Here is a 14,363-nt window from a genome sequence, read left to right on the forward strand (position 1 = left end):
TGTTCATTCCGAGTGCCATTTCTCCACCACTTGAAATGTTAAATGGCGGGCACCAAAGGAAGAAGAACTCCTGGGGATCTTCTTTAAGCACCTAAACCTCTAACCTTTCACTGAGGTAGACTGGCTTCTACATGGTAATTATCAGCTTGCAGATTACTGAGGAGTTAAAACTGGTAAGAGTATGTCGTCCCCAGGAGTTAATTTGTGGTGTGTAATACCTGATTTTTAAATTTCTTCTGAGGAATGACAAAAAGAATGTAGACTGGAGTTCTATAGCAACTTCAAAGCCTAAAGAAGCCGCTATTCTAGTTGATAGATAACTGCTTAAGTCTCTGCTGTCTCCTAAATGGAAACTACGTGATTGAAAGAAATCTTTCCTTAAGATTCTGCAAACTTTTGACAAGCCACTAGTCAGAAAAGGCAAATCGATTTTGACTCATGTGTCAATATTGATTGGCTGACACTGGAATTTTGTGTTGAGAATGATTCTGAGGCCACACTCTCAATCCAGAGGGAAGAATAAAGTGGATGATTAGTGATGTCTGCCATGAATGCCGTAATAGAGAACGGTGACACACCCAGAGTGCTGGGCACTGTGCCAGGCACTGAAAATGTAGCAGCGAACAAAACAGATTCAGCTGATGAACTCACAAAGCCCACAGGGTGGGAATGACTACTAAGGTCATGTCTTACTATTGTTATTCAAAAATTTTATGGTTTTTGTTCTGCCCAACACTCTCGCTATTAATGTATTGTAAAAGAGCCACAATATCAATTAAGATTACTCAGTATAATTCTCTAGCAGGAAAACAACAAGGGAATGGTGTTTATCACAATAAGTAAGACTTGTCTTTCAGTTTTATTTTCTTTCTCTTTAAGAGCACACTGACCAAGAAGACCTTTATCTTGATGAAGATGCTCCTTACCAAACCAGTTCATTTCTCCATGATGGAAAGCAGCTACAATCTTGGCCAGGGTCAACTCTTGTTTATGGGGTATAGAAAACAACAGACAAGAGAAGATCAAGCATGGAGGAGGGATGGGGTGGATTACTGTCTCCTCTGGAGCCACGGGAGAAGGAAATTCCTGAGGCAGAGCAATCAGACCAGGACAAAGGGCATTCACCTTCTTGCTAACTGACCAGCAGCTGTTCCTAGGTGGCCCCTATGCTGGTTACATAAGTTGTGCTCACTTACATGCAAAGCCCTTCTCCATATAGCTCAGCAGATGCCATCACTCGTTCTTCAGTCTGACGGGGCTAGGCTCTACCTGTGAGGGCCTCAAAACTGTAACTTTACAATTCTGGAACCAAAGTCAGGGTCTGGAGTTCACTGTAAAAGGCCTCCCTCCATCCACAGATGATGCAATGGATCAGTCTCTTTCTCACTGTGGTAATAGCAGTTGACATGGAAGCTGTTGTTGCTTCTACACAAAATTACTATCCCTCAGGTCTGCCAAATGTCAAAACTATTTGCCTGCCTAGCATCCATTTCTTCTATCTCTAGGAACTGCATCAAGATGATCTTTTAGGAAATCATCCTTTCTGAACACCCAAACTGGCTGTTTTGCATAGCTTCTGTCCAAGCTCCGCACCTCGTAGCCAATACCTAGTCAAACTGCACCTAGTAGCTAATACCTAGTCAAACCAAGTCTCAGGAATTGGTTTAGATATAGCCACGTGATACATTCTGAGTCCATGAGTGTCATGTCCAGATTCTGCCAAAAAAATGAAAAATAAAAAAGTGATGGGACTTTGCCTACTATTATCAAGCTAATGGAATATAAACTGAAAATGTTAGTGGCTGTGTTTGCCACCAGCTGTGTAGAACATGCTTAAAAATAAAGACATTTTAGAGGAAAAACAGAGTCGAAAGACTGAGAGAGACATATTCTTCTGGTGAATTTTGAGCTCCTGGATTCAGCCTTACCTGAACTTCACTACATCTTTGGACTTTTCAGTTATACAAACCAATTTTTCCCTTTTTGGGGGTTATGAAATTTTGAATTAGGTTTCTATCACTTGCATTCCCAAGAAATCCTGACGAATATACAGGTTTTCTCACTTCGTAGAGGTTTTCATAGGAATTGGGCAGAACTAGAGGTATATCTCTGAAAGTTTCAGCATTTAAACAATCTATATTTTTGTATAAGCATTGTCGATGAAATATGAGCCTGAAGCAGTTCAGCCTGACATCAGAACACAACTAGTTAACAACAGAGCTACATGCCAACCACTGTGCTGGGTACCGTGGAGGGTAGGGAAGAAGCCAGAGTTCCTGCCCTCATAAAGTTTACAGTCTAGCCAGGAAGGCAGACTTAATACAAGCTAAAACTTAGAGCATAAGCTCACTTTCAGGACCACAGTGCCATGGTGAGTCACCCTGTATTATGAAGTATGCCACAAGGAATTTGTGACTCATGAAGCTAAAGTACCAGCGTTGGCAGATTACTTAAAAAGTAAACATGAATTAGAGTGGATTCAAGGTTATTGCAATAATAATGTCACATTCATTCACTCAGTTCTCCAGAATGTTTTCAAGTAGAAGAGAAAGGGTTGGCATAACAGTTAACACCCACGGACCTGTATCTCCAGGAGTGTGTTCTTCCCAAGGATGCCATCCACCATATGTCCTCAAGCAATGATCTTAATATCCACGTGCAGGGGAAGGAACAGCAGCAGCAGAACTGCCAACATATCCTGTGCACTGTTTAGGCACCAGATACTCTGCTGAGCACATTATAAGGGTTGTTTCATTTACTCTACACAAGAAACCTCTGAGAAGCCATCCTGATTTGGCAGTTTAAACAGCACGAGTCTGTCAAATACTACTGGGTTCAGCGAAGGGAGAGGTTCGCATAGGCTGGAGTTGTTGGAAAGCGTTCCCAGGAGGGCATGAGCCTTCAACAGGCCAGGAAGGACAATAGCATATGCACAAGCAGGGGAAAGGGAAAGCATGCAGGTTCTGGAATAAATGAGACAAATGCAGGACATCGGGTGCCAAGCTCACCTTTTGGGTGCTGTTAGAGCCGGTACCAGGACACTGCAAGACAAGTACACCCGCCCCGGGCCCGTGTGGCTAGTCCATGAATCCTGTCCCACCTCCAGGCCTTTGTCCATGCTGTCCCCTTGTCCTTGCCTCCTTTAGTTCAGCAGCTCCCAAGAGATACTCTGGACTCTGAGCTCCTTTCTAGTCTCTTGAGAAGAGAAGCTGCTTCCCCTGGGACAACGGAAGCTGCTGACGAACTTCAGCTTTTCTTCAGGCTGCCAGTTCCCAGGACTGTCAACCCCCAGCTGCAGACTTGTCCCCATCCTTCCCCTCGGCCTGTCCCAAATTCTAGACCGGCCCCTCCTTATGCCAAAATGTAGCTGTCCCATGCTCCACTAAGTTTTCTTCACTCAGCCAGACAGCTTGTCTGGTTAGCCATGAGCTGGCATCCTGAGAAAGCAAACAAACGCCCAGTATTATCGCTTCCCTTGCCAAAAATCTTTATAGTTAATAATGAGCATTTATTAACTGCTTAGTGTGCAGCAGCACTGTCCTAAGCAGTTGCATGTGTCGAATCTTCTCGAGGAGGCTGTGTAACAGGACTGGTACCATCTACATTTTAGAGGCCAGGAGACTGCGTCTCTAAGAAGTTAAGCAACTTATATGATGTCCAAAGTCAGGGTAGCAGCATGATGCCAGCCAGACAGATGCACTTAGGCATCTTTCATGCAGCAGGCACGGCAGTCAGGATCAAACCCCATGGCCTCAGCCTGACAGGCCACGCCCTCTAGCATCGAGGCTTGGCTTAGTTCTCTGGTCTTAACTTCCCAAGGGCCTCACGACACAATCTGAACACTGGCCCAGATAACACGCAGTCCCCCGGGGTTCTCTGCCTTCCTCCACGGCCATACTTTGGCTTATGCTGAGTCCTCTGTGTGGAATGCCATCCCTCGCCACCTCCACTTGTTGATTCACACTTTAAAATCTGCCTGTTTCTTGAAGTTTTTCAATATAACCTCCCACCTCATTGCCTCTCCCACATATGTCCTTCATATCTCTTTCATAATGTACCTTGCAGTCTGCCTTGCTTTCCCACTGTTTGTGTGCAGTGACTTTACCATGAATCCCTGACAGACACAAATTGGGTTTTACTCTTAAGTGGGTTCCACGTGGGTGTTTGGATCAGGGCCCTGAGTGTGGGAGCTGCTTAAGAAATGTTAGCAGAGTTAAACTGAAAGGCCAAGCTCCCTCTGCCTTTCTCCAAATACCTTCCCCCACCAAAGGGTCTGACATTTCCACCATTAGAATCACTCCCTTGATTTAAAACCTTGCCTCCAGAAAGACTCTGCTGAAATGTAAATATAATAGCCAAGAAGGGTAACATATTGACTCATTAATACCTCGAGTTATGAGTTGCTCAGCCATTGGAGTTAAATCACCAACTGGTCTGGAAAGGACAGGCTCATTTTCCAGGGTGAGCGGTGCCTCATTTCTTGGTGGTGTACAAACATGAGGAAACTTCCAAATCTGCCTTCATCATGAGCGAAATGATCCCCGAGTGTTTGTAGGCTTCTAGTCCATTTCCTGTGATAATTCCCAAACTATTTACAGAGAAACAGCGTGATCTTTCTGGAGGTGATATGGATGCAGCAGGGGAGGACACAACACTCTCCAGGTTTGACCACGAAGCCTGCTGCACCCCGATCTCTTTGCTCAGAAGCCTTGCAATGGGGGAGAGGGGTGAGAAAGAACCTACAATGAGTTGAATAGTGTCCCCCCAGATTCACATCTACCTGGAACCTCAGAATGAGACCTTATTTGGGAATAAGGTCCTAGCTGATGTAACTAAGATGAAGTCATATCAGATTAGAGTGGGTTCTAAATCCAGCGACCGGTGTCCTCAGAGGAAGAAGAAAGGACGTGCAGATACACAGAGTAGAACGTGTGACGATAGAGGCAGAGACAGGAATGGCGCAGCTACAAGCCTCGGACGCCAAGGGTTGCTCACCACCAATTCTGGCTCGGCAGCTAGAACCAGAGGCGTGGAACAGAGCCTCCCTTAGAGCCTCCGGGAGGAACTAATTCTGACGATACCTTGGTTTTGGATCTCTAGCCTTCAGAACCATGAGAGAAAGCATTTCCACGTTGTCACAGCAGCCCCAGGAAACGAATACAGGAAGCAACGGCACAGATGGCTTAATGTGGACCAGGCACTTTACCTCTGGGGCTGCACTACCCTCATGAAGGGAATGATTGCGCCCTCTGCACGAGTGGGAAAGACTGAGACTCAAAGAGATTAAGAACTTGTCCAGCATCACAAAACTGGGAAAATGGTAAAACTGAGTCTGTGAAGCTGTATTAGGCTGTGGCTGATCTTCTTCCATATCTGACACTCTCTTAATTTTCTTTCCCTGAGGGCTGTACCAGGAACTGCTCCGAGAGGTCTACATGTGGTTTCTAAGGCAGGCATCTTTGTGTTGTTCACAGATGTATCCCAAGTGCATAGGACAGCTCCTCGCACGTAATAGTTACTTAATAAATATGTGCCGAATAAGTAAATCCTTCTCCAGATCTCATGATGTAGATAGAATTATTATACTCATTCTGCAGAAGATGAAAATGAGGCACAGAGGGTTAGTGACTTGCCCAGAGTCCTGACCCTTGGTATCAGATCAGTTGTGTGATTCATTCCCTCATCCACACTCCAAGTGACATTGACATTCCTAAACCCAGTTCCTTAGAATTAACTGCTCTTCATCTTTTCTATATCACCATCATCATTATCATTTATTGAGCATTGCTTGGTGCCAGCACTGGGCCAGTTGCTTTGTAAATAGTCTCACCTTTAACCCTCATTATACTCCTATGGAATAGTTACTAGTAGTATTTTGCTTTAATATACTGGGAACTGAGGTACAGAGAAGTAAAGTAATGTTTTTGGTGCCACACAGCCGCTAAGTGACAGGATCAGGATTCAAGGTCAAGTTGCTCTGATTCCAAAGCCTGTACTCACAGTCATTAAGTAGATGGCGTCTCTTAGCAGAAGCCTTACCAATGTGAACAACATGCAAAGAATAGAAGGTGACGGCAAGTGATGGGCCCCTCTGCCCTGCCTGCCCAGCCTCTTCCAGGCTCCCTTCTCCAGGCATGCAGATGGGACCTCTATCTCTAGCAACTTTGGATCGCCTGTGCTTTCTCAGCTCCTGCTCGTTTGGTTTTATTCACTTTCTGCTAGAAAGCATAAGATTCTTCCGAGGACTTCTCTTCATCTTCCTTCATCTAAAGCTGAGGTTTGTTCATTCACTTATATGTCAAATAGAGACGGGCTTAAAGATAGAAGAGAGCTACGGATACACCAGGGATACAGCATTGAAGAGACAAATGTTGTTTCTCCTCCCAGGAGACTTCATTTAATGTTTTCTCCCTGCTGGTTCCCAAAAGTCCTATCTTAAATTTATTTCCCTAGGGACCTGCCGGCTTCAAACCATAGTGAAAGTTTTCTTATGCAGTCCCAAGATGCATTTTCCTTCTGAGCTGAGGATACTTAAAGCTAAGATTCTGTAATAATATCTCATTTTCACAGACATTCAGTTTTCCAAAATAATGATAATCTGAGAGCGTTTCTGGCATGAGAGAAGGGAGTGGCTTCATGGGGGAAGGTGGGAAGACTTTCCACCCCTGAGTTGCACAATAGAGGTGGGTGTCCACTCCGTTATGAGAAGGCTTGGGTTGGCCTAGAGTGACCCTACAAAACTTCCAATCTGTCTGAGTGTCTAAGAAGATGCTTTGACTATGACAGTGAGAACAGTAAGGAAACCCAGAGAGCATCCTGACCAGTCTTCCCCGTTTACTAACAAAGAAAATGGGAAGATACTTTCCAAGCTGACAAGCACCAACTGGCCTGTATCCCACTGCTTTCCATACGCCCTATTGGGCCACCACAAAACTGGTCTTTCTGGATGTCTTTTAAATGCCCTAAAGCAGGAGAAAAGGGTTTGTTCCATGAGATGGGAAGGAAAGCAGATTCATCCAAGGCCTCTCCTGGAATGTGCCATTTATAATCTTGTCAAGGTGACCGATCATAGTCTTGGCTTTGGAACCCAGGAATAGGCATGCAAGGAGGAAAGAGGCTGAGAAGGGGCCTTGATGCAGAGTAGGCAAAGGCAGCCAAGGTGGTCCTGAGCAGAGCAAGGGCTTGGGGGTTTATTATTCACTCACTAGGCAGACAGTGGATTGGGCAGAGGGCCTCAGCAGTCCTGCAAAGCAGGGGGGTCCTCAGGTCAGGCTCTCCCCACTGAACTGTGCATTCTCTGGCAAGAACAACCCAGCTTAAGAACAAGGTCAAGTAGTACGCCTAGTCTAGGGCCACCTGGTAGGAGAGGGCCCTTTTCATTTGTCTATTATGGCCCTACTTCTGACTAAGTCATGGAGATGCCAGAACTGTCCATATATATCTTTACATCTAGGGTGCAATAGTGGATGTGCAATCAATATTATTGAGTAATGAGTCTCCTGGGAAGGGTAATATATTACCATATTATCTGCCACTAATAGCTTTGTGCAAATTGGTTTAAAATTAAAATGAACACTTCTTCGGTACCTGGTATCTTATTAATATAGCACATGCAGAATCCCATTTAGTTTTCACAATAATCTTGAAAAGGGTGTATTTGTGACCTTGAGTAAATTATTTAACATTCTATGCTTTGGTTTTCCCATTTATAAAATGGAGCTAAAAGTACCTACCATGGAGAGTTGTTAGAATTAATGCAATGCTACATATAAAGCATCAGAGAGTCTTTCCATAGGGATTGTGACCTCTACATATTGTGTCCTATTTCTCCCTTCTTGGAAGATAGGCTATTAAATGAAGCTTTGGGATATGGAAACAGTTGCGGCTGATGTCAACTCCTCGTGGCCGCCATATCCAACCCTGACCTGGCTGGCAGAGTCTCCTACCAAGACAGAATGCAGGCTGGTGTCCACACTAAGTTGCCTCATAACTTAAGCCCAGAATTTTGCTTTGGAAGGCACTAGAGATTTTTTTCCTCAGTCATTTCCTTATCGTTCTCAGAGCTTGTGGAAAGCCCTCTGGATCCTTCAACACTGTCGCGATGGGACTAGAGAACCAGGGAGGGAAAAGCTGGAGGGAAAGTACGAGAAGAGCATGGGGGGAGGTGCTGGCAGCCCCTGTCTTCTTGCCTTGGCATTTATTCTCCACATTTTTCTAAGCTGGATCTTGGCAAGTGCCCAGGGGCTGTGGCCAAGCTGAGTTCTCTCATTTACTCTGTCTGTCCCCCTTCTCTCCACAACCTTCAGCCTGAGCCTGGTGAATGAGTCTCCTTTCTTCCCGGCCCCACCTGGCTTCTCCTCTGCCTTGCAGGGGAACACAACTCTGTGAACATCAGAGGCAAAGCGAAGGAGTAGAGTTCACAGGGCACAGAGAGAACAGAAGAGAGAGAAAAGAAATGAACTTAAAAAAAAGAGTAGATGCTGGGCATGGTGGCGGGGGCGGGGGAGGTGAGAGTAGACAAGAAAATGATGGGTTCAGCTTTTGACAGAAACTCTGACCCGAGGACATTAACATTGGAGGTTGTCAGTGGCCAGGTTATAGGCGGAATCCAGCCAAACACTAGTTTGGGGGCCCATATAAGGCTTTAAAATTTGGAAAATCTCCCATAAAGACCCAGATATCCAGTTTTTAAAAATCTAGTTATGCTGGGTTCACATTTCTTCATGGCAACAATGGATTGGAGCTAGGTAGCAGATACTTCCTCTAGATGCCATCTGCAGTCTGCCACAGTCCCCACCACTCTCTATTGCACGGCTCTCAGCATGGTTCACTTACTTAAATTATCTGCCTAGTCTCTTTAGGTACCTGAGATGGGAGCCTGGGTTATATGTGTTGTTTTTAGCACTAGTTGGTGAAATCACTTTCTTATCCAGCTGCCTTCAAAATACAGATCTGGGTATAAAGGCAATACCTGAGACCTAGTTTTGAAAGTAGCAGTAGAAAAGAGTGAAGAAGGGAGTAAGGAAAAGAAAAAATTCCAGAGAAAGAGAGAGGGAAGGTAGACAAGTGGAGAGACAGGGAGGAGTCAGAATTCTCCTTTCCTATTTGTCCTCACGGGCTTCCTGGATTTCCTAAAACAAGGCATGTCATCTTTGTAGGTCAGTGATTTTCCTCATTAGTATAAGGTTGCATCAACATGTTCATCATCAAATAATGAACTTTCTGTGAGGCTCCTCTGAGAGTAAATTAGATGGAGATTCTTAAACAAATTAATCGATGACGACACACTGTTTATAATAGCTTTGCTGGATAATGGATTTAATATTTATTGAGCCTAGAATTTGCACTACCATATGACACCATTACTACTTTCTTTCAGCTTGAATTAATTTCACAAAACAAGGCATTTGGTCACAAGCATTTCTAGGTTAAAGCTTTTATAAAGGGTGGTGGAGTCGTGTGGGTGGGATAAAGGGAGAGGAAAGGTGAGGTTTATTGTCGATTGTTTCATTAAAACATTAGTCAGTCTTAACCACCCTTTAGACAGTTCTCGTTTCCCTGACTACCAGATGTTTGCCAATATTGCAGCTGATTTCCTGTAAAAATGCTGAAATTGTACACTATTTCTGAGAGAAAGAGCTCTCATGCTAAAGAAGTTTAAGGACTTTCTGTTTATTTGTTCAGGTCTATCAGAATCAGCTCTGTGATCAACTTTTGCTAACCCAGTCTACAAAATGGTCTAGAAACATTTCATTCATTTTATGAATAATTTCTGAGTGCCTACTATGTGCCAGCCATCGTTCCAGGTGCTGGAACAAAAGAGGAGAGGCCTCTCCTCTCATAAGCACCCAGCTGAGAGCACAGAGACAGGCGATAAGTAAACCCACTCAGATCTGGGGAAATTCCCAGTGGAGGCTGGGAATGGTCATTTAAGTTGAGCCGAGTAAGGCAGAGTGAGGGCGAGAGGGCTCTTATGGAAAGGGCTCACTGCAGAGTGACACTGTCTGTGAGGATCTGGGGAAGGATGCTCTTGGCAGAGGTTTGGAGGAAAGGAGGAGCTTGCTGTGGGCAAGACACCGAAGGAAGGGCAGCCCTGGTGCTGGGAGACATGGGCTTGCTGAAACAAGTGAGATCAATGATGAAATATTTTAAAGGACATGCAGTTTTGTTACTTTTAAGCACCGACACTAGTTGGAGGCAGGCTAATAAATAACTGCACTGTAGAAACCCTCAGGGAGTCTACTTTGATGAATAAAGAAGAAGTATTTATAATGATCATCACAGGATTATCTGTAAATAAATGATCCTAAAAATATCTAATTTGACATTTTAAAAACAATTTGTCCTCTTAAGCAGTTTTAACGCACTGTCTCCCAAATATTGTTAGGACCTTCTATTTTCATTATAAATCTTTTGTCTCTTCTTTTCTTCTTTTCCTCAACTAAGTTTTAAACAGCTCTTAAGAGCTTGGAGTTCTTCATAGATTTTGAAAAGGTCAGCACTAGCCAAATTCTTGCCTAAATTATCATAAATTCTTACTTAATAAAGTCTGGATTTTTGAGGCATTCCTAGAGTAATAGTTGATAGTTATTATATTAGTTATAGTAATTTATGACATGGGTACATTATTAATCCCATTTTACAAATGAAGAAAATGAGTCTTAGAGAAGCTATGTAACTTGGTCAAGGTTACATGGCAGGGAAATCGAGGAGTCAAGACTCAAACCCAGGTCCTCTGAACTACTGACTTCTAAGTATATTAGGTACACTGTATTAGAAGTGAAGTTTCTGTTCTTTGCTCTACCACTTACTAGCTTGCGACCTTGGGCGAGGTGCTTAACCTCTCTAGGGCTTAGTTTCTCACCAGTAAACATACTGCTCATGACAGCTGCCTAGACTAACTAGAAGGCATCCATTCTATAAATGTTGCCTACATGTCATACAGTGTGCTAGGAACTGCTGATACCAGGGAAACAAGATGTAGGAGCTGACTTCATGAAAATTGTCATCATAGGAACAGAACAGATACTATTCAAAGGATCCCACCAATAAGCGTAAACTTACAATGGAAGCGAGTGTTCTGAGCCTTTACACAGGTGGGCCTGGCCCAGCCTGCAAGTCCAGGGAAGGCAACCTGAGTAGGTGACTCTGGGGGTGAGATCTGAGTGTTAAGAGGAGCTAGCTAGATAAAGAGTTGGGGGAGGCATCAGTGGTACAATGGAGGGTGGTCCAGGAGTAAGGATAGCCTGTGCAAAGGCCCTGTGGAAGGAGAGAATATGGCCCTGAAATGAGGCTGGTGTGTCTAGCACACAGGGTGTGAGGGGGTATGAAGGGTGAGGAAGCTGAAAAATGAGACAGAGGTCAACCATGCAAGGCCTTGAAGGCCATGCTAGGGTCCTACGTGTTCTAAAATGTTCCATAATTTATGACTTCTTTGTGTTGACTCCTGCCTTTCTCCTTGTGTCCCAAGAGCCTATTTCCTTACCCCTGTCATCCTCTTTCCTTCAAAAGAATGGGAAGACCTGCCTAAGTGTACCAAGATGAAGGCCTTGGCACTGCTTCTGGCCAATCTACATTGCTACTAGTCAACAACCAGCACAGATGGGGCTTCAACCTGGCATTCGGGGTCCTAGAAACCCACTGTAGGCCAGGGAGACAGCACATTCCTTTCTGAGATAAGAAAGACCCTGACACTCATTCTTTGGCAAAAGAGCCAGACCTGCCAGAAGGCCCAGCGGCCGAGGCCCCGAACGTTGCAAAGGAAATTAGTTTTGGCAAAAACACAGGGCTGGATGTGAGGCCTTTCCATTCCCCACCTCGAGTGCTAATCTGGCTGGTGACAATGGACTCCAGGAGACCAAAGGTCGCATAGGTTCTCTGTATTGAATGCCACCCTCCCTCACTCAACACATCTTTTTTTTTTTTTTGATGGTCTGATGAAGGATTTGGGCTTCTGGGCACCTGCCTTAATCACATTTATTCCACTTTGTTAGGGAGAGAGGTTTTCTGGTGTCTCTGAGGAAATAAAGATGAGAAATAGAAGGAAGTCTCATACTTTATTAGCATGGATGGGCAGACAGATCCCAGTAGTAATTAATCCCAGGATGTTTACAAATTTTTTCTTCTCTGTCAACCAAGAGTCAGGGTTTGCAGCTGCTGCCATAAAGAAAGAGTGGAAGCTGAGCAACCCTGTCCTCCTCAAGGAGTTGGAAAGAGCAAAGGCAAGATATTTGATTAATCATCCCATGGTGCTTAACAAATAGTAAGGTCCTAAAAGTCAAGGCCCCAGGACTCTAATGAAATGCAAGTTACAGGCATGTGGGACTCTCTAAAGATAGCTTAGAAAATATTGTGGTTTATGCCTGGGTTAGCAGAGGAGTTTTTTGATAGGGAAAAGGGGATACCTAAATGCAAGGTGCAAAATAACTATAAATGCATATGAAAATTGGGTTGTTGGGAACTTCTGTGAGTAATTAAGGGTCAGGGAGAAAATTCCTTTGATCCAATCCTGGGCTTGTTCAACATCTTTCTGGAATGGCTAAGTTCTCCTTCTTACCCAGTAAGGATTGGAGAATGGCTGAAGGTCAGCCATTCCAGGACAGTCACTCTGGGGTGCTTTGAGTTGTTGTAAGGCTTTGGGAATATTCTGATGAGCATCGATTATTTTAATGCTGTGATCCAAGAACAGGAGATTCAAGTCTTGGTCCTGGCTTCGTAAAGCATGAATCATGTGACCTTGGGTAAGTCACGTCACCTCTCAGAACCTCAGTTTATTCATTTGGAAAATCAAGGAGTTGTAGCCCTGCGTAGCTTGAAATGTCCAGTGACTGAATTGAAAAGTCTGCACTTAAAGCGATTTTAGGATATTGGGCTGAATATGTAATGAAATCAGGATGGACGCCCCTCATTCTTTTTATGTATGTTTTGGATGTGAGAGGCGTATTTGTGGCGTGGTGCTGGTGGTGGAAGAATATTTACCCATTTCTTCTTAAAAATTTTTGGAAAACATTCAAAATAAACTAAGAATTATTTATAATTTGTACACTGAATATAAAGGTATTTCTACAGAGTTCTAGAGTCCTTAAAACAGTTTGTCTTCTTGGACACTTTAATTGTATTTCTCAAAGTTTGTATTGTTTTTTGCGGTTTTTTTGCATATATTCTCACTTTGTTTTCTGACACTATTCTTAAAACACGGAAAGGTCGGCCTCAGCCAATAGATTGAGAATTTGTACTTTCTGAATTAAAGAAAACTTCTTATGCTTTCTGGGGCTCTTAGCATCTCATTTTAAATCTTTTGAGTTCTGGGAAGCTCCAAATTCGTTTGCTCAGGCAAGGAGAAAAAAATATTGGAGGGTATCCAAAAGAGAATTAGACTACATTTCCGATGGTCTTCTGGTCAATCCTAGCCTTCCTGACTTGCTCATGAAAAAATGGCCAAGAAACACCCACAAGTTTTAAGCAAACAAATTCTACTTCATTGGAGATGTGTGATATTATGCATTAGATCACTGGGCAAAGCTGATCTTGCCAAACAATAAATAAATAAAGGGAAACACAAGGTTTGTTTAAATATGCAAAGTGGGAAAGAACATCATTTTCTCTCTCTTGGGACTTAATCTCCACTGTGAACCAGAAACTAGAGTTCACCGCACTAATATTCTAAACTTATTGAATCAGATCAAAATCTCTGAGTCTAAATATGATGCCAGCTGGCCCTGAACAGGGCCAATACTTCATTTGATTCAAATCCATGTTCCTTTTTTCTGCTCACAGAATTACTTAAGTGATTCAGTAGCCAGCTTTTCTCACTTGAAGAGCCTTCAGAAATGGTGTGTGTGAGTGTTGTGTGGTGGTGATCTAGATTAGTGCTTTTATTTTATTGTTTTTACTGAAATATTTATTTCTGAAGCTGTAGTTCAGGTCCCTGATAGCTTTGGTATGTGGTAAAATATAATTTGTGGATTTGCGGGTTTTCTTTCTTTCTTTCTTTCTTTCTTTTTTTTTTTGGTTACAAAAACCAACACAGCTGCAAGAACTTTCACATACAATAACCCAAGATAGTTTCTGTTTGCCCTGTTCCCAGATAAAAGAAAAACAAAACAAGTGTGGGGTGGTTTACAGTTTTTTTTTTGTTTTTTTTTTTTGTTTTTTTGAAAGAGGATACATTTTTCCCATGTTCAGATCTGAAAATACTCGGCTGTAATTTAATCTACCTTTATTAGATTACCCAGTTATGTCCACAAAATTGTGGAAACCGTCCTAAATTAGTAAGGTCAGGGAAGAAGGGGGCTGGATGTGAGAATTCCTTCTGCTCTTGCCTGATATGTCTTCTGAAGGGCAAGCTGTGGGCAAAGCAGTCA

The 14,363-nt window shown here is 43.4% G+C and overlaps 1 long non-coding RNA gene across 2 annotated transcripts in view; it reads right to left on the reverse strand.

Moving 5' to 3' along the window:
• LOC105289902 overlaps positions 1-3,717 on the reverse strand; it is a 101,789-nt gene extending 98,072 nt beyond the window's left edge. For both annotated transcript variants that reach the window (XR_002779520.1, XR_895705.2), the window contains exon 1: positions 3,009-3,717. This is a non-coding gene — a long non-coding RNA (uncharacterized LOC105289902). The remainder of the gene's footprint in view (positions 1-3,008) is intronic.
• Positions 3,718-14,363: the final 10,646 nt, after the last annotated feature.

The sequence above is a fragment of the Pteropus vampyrus genome, unplaced genomic scaffold, assembly GCF_000151845.1.
Source record: "Pteropus vampyrus isolate Shadow unplaced genomic scaffold, Pvam_2.0 Scaffold30, whole genome shotgun sequence".
NCBI lineage: Eukaryota > Metazoa > Chordata > Mammalia > Chiroptera > Pteropodidae > Pteropus > Pteropus vampyrus.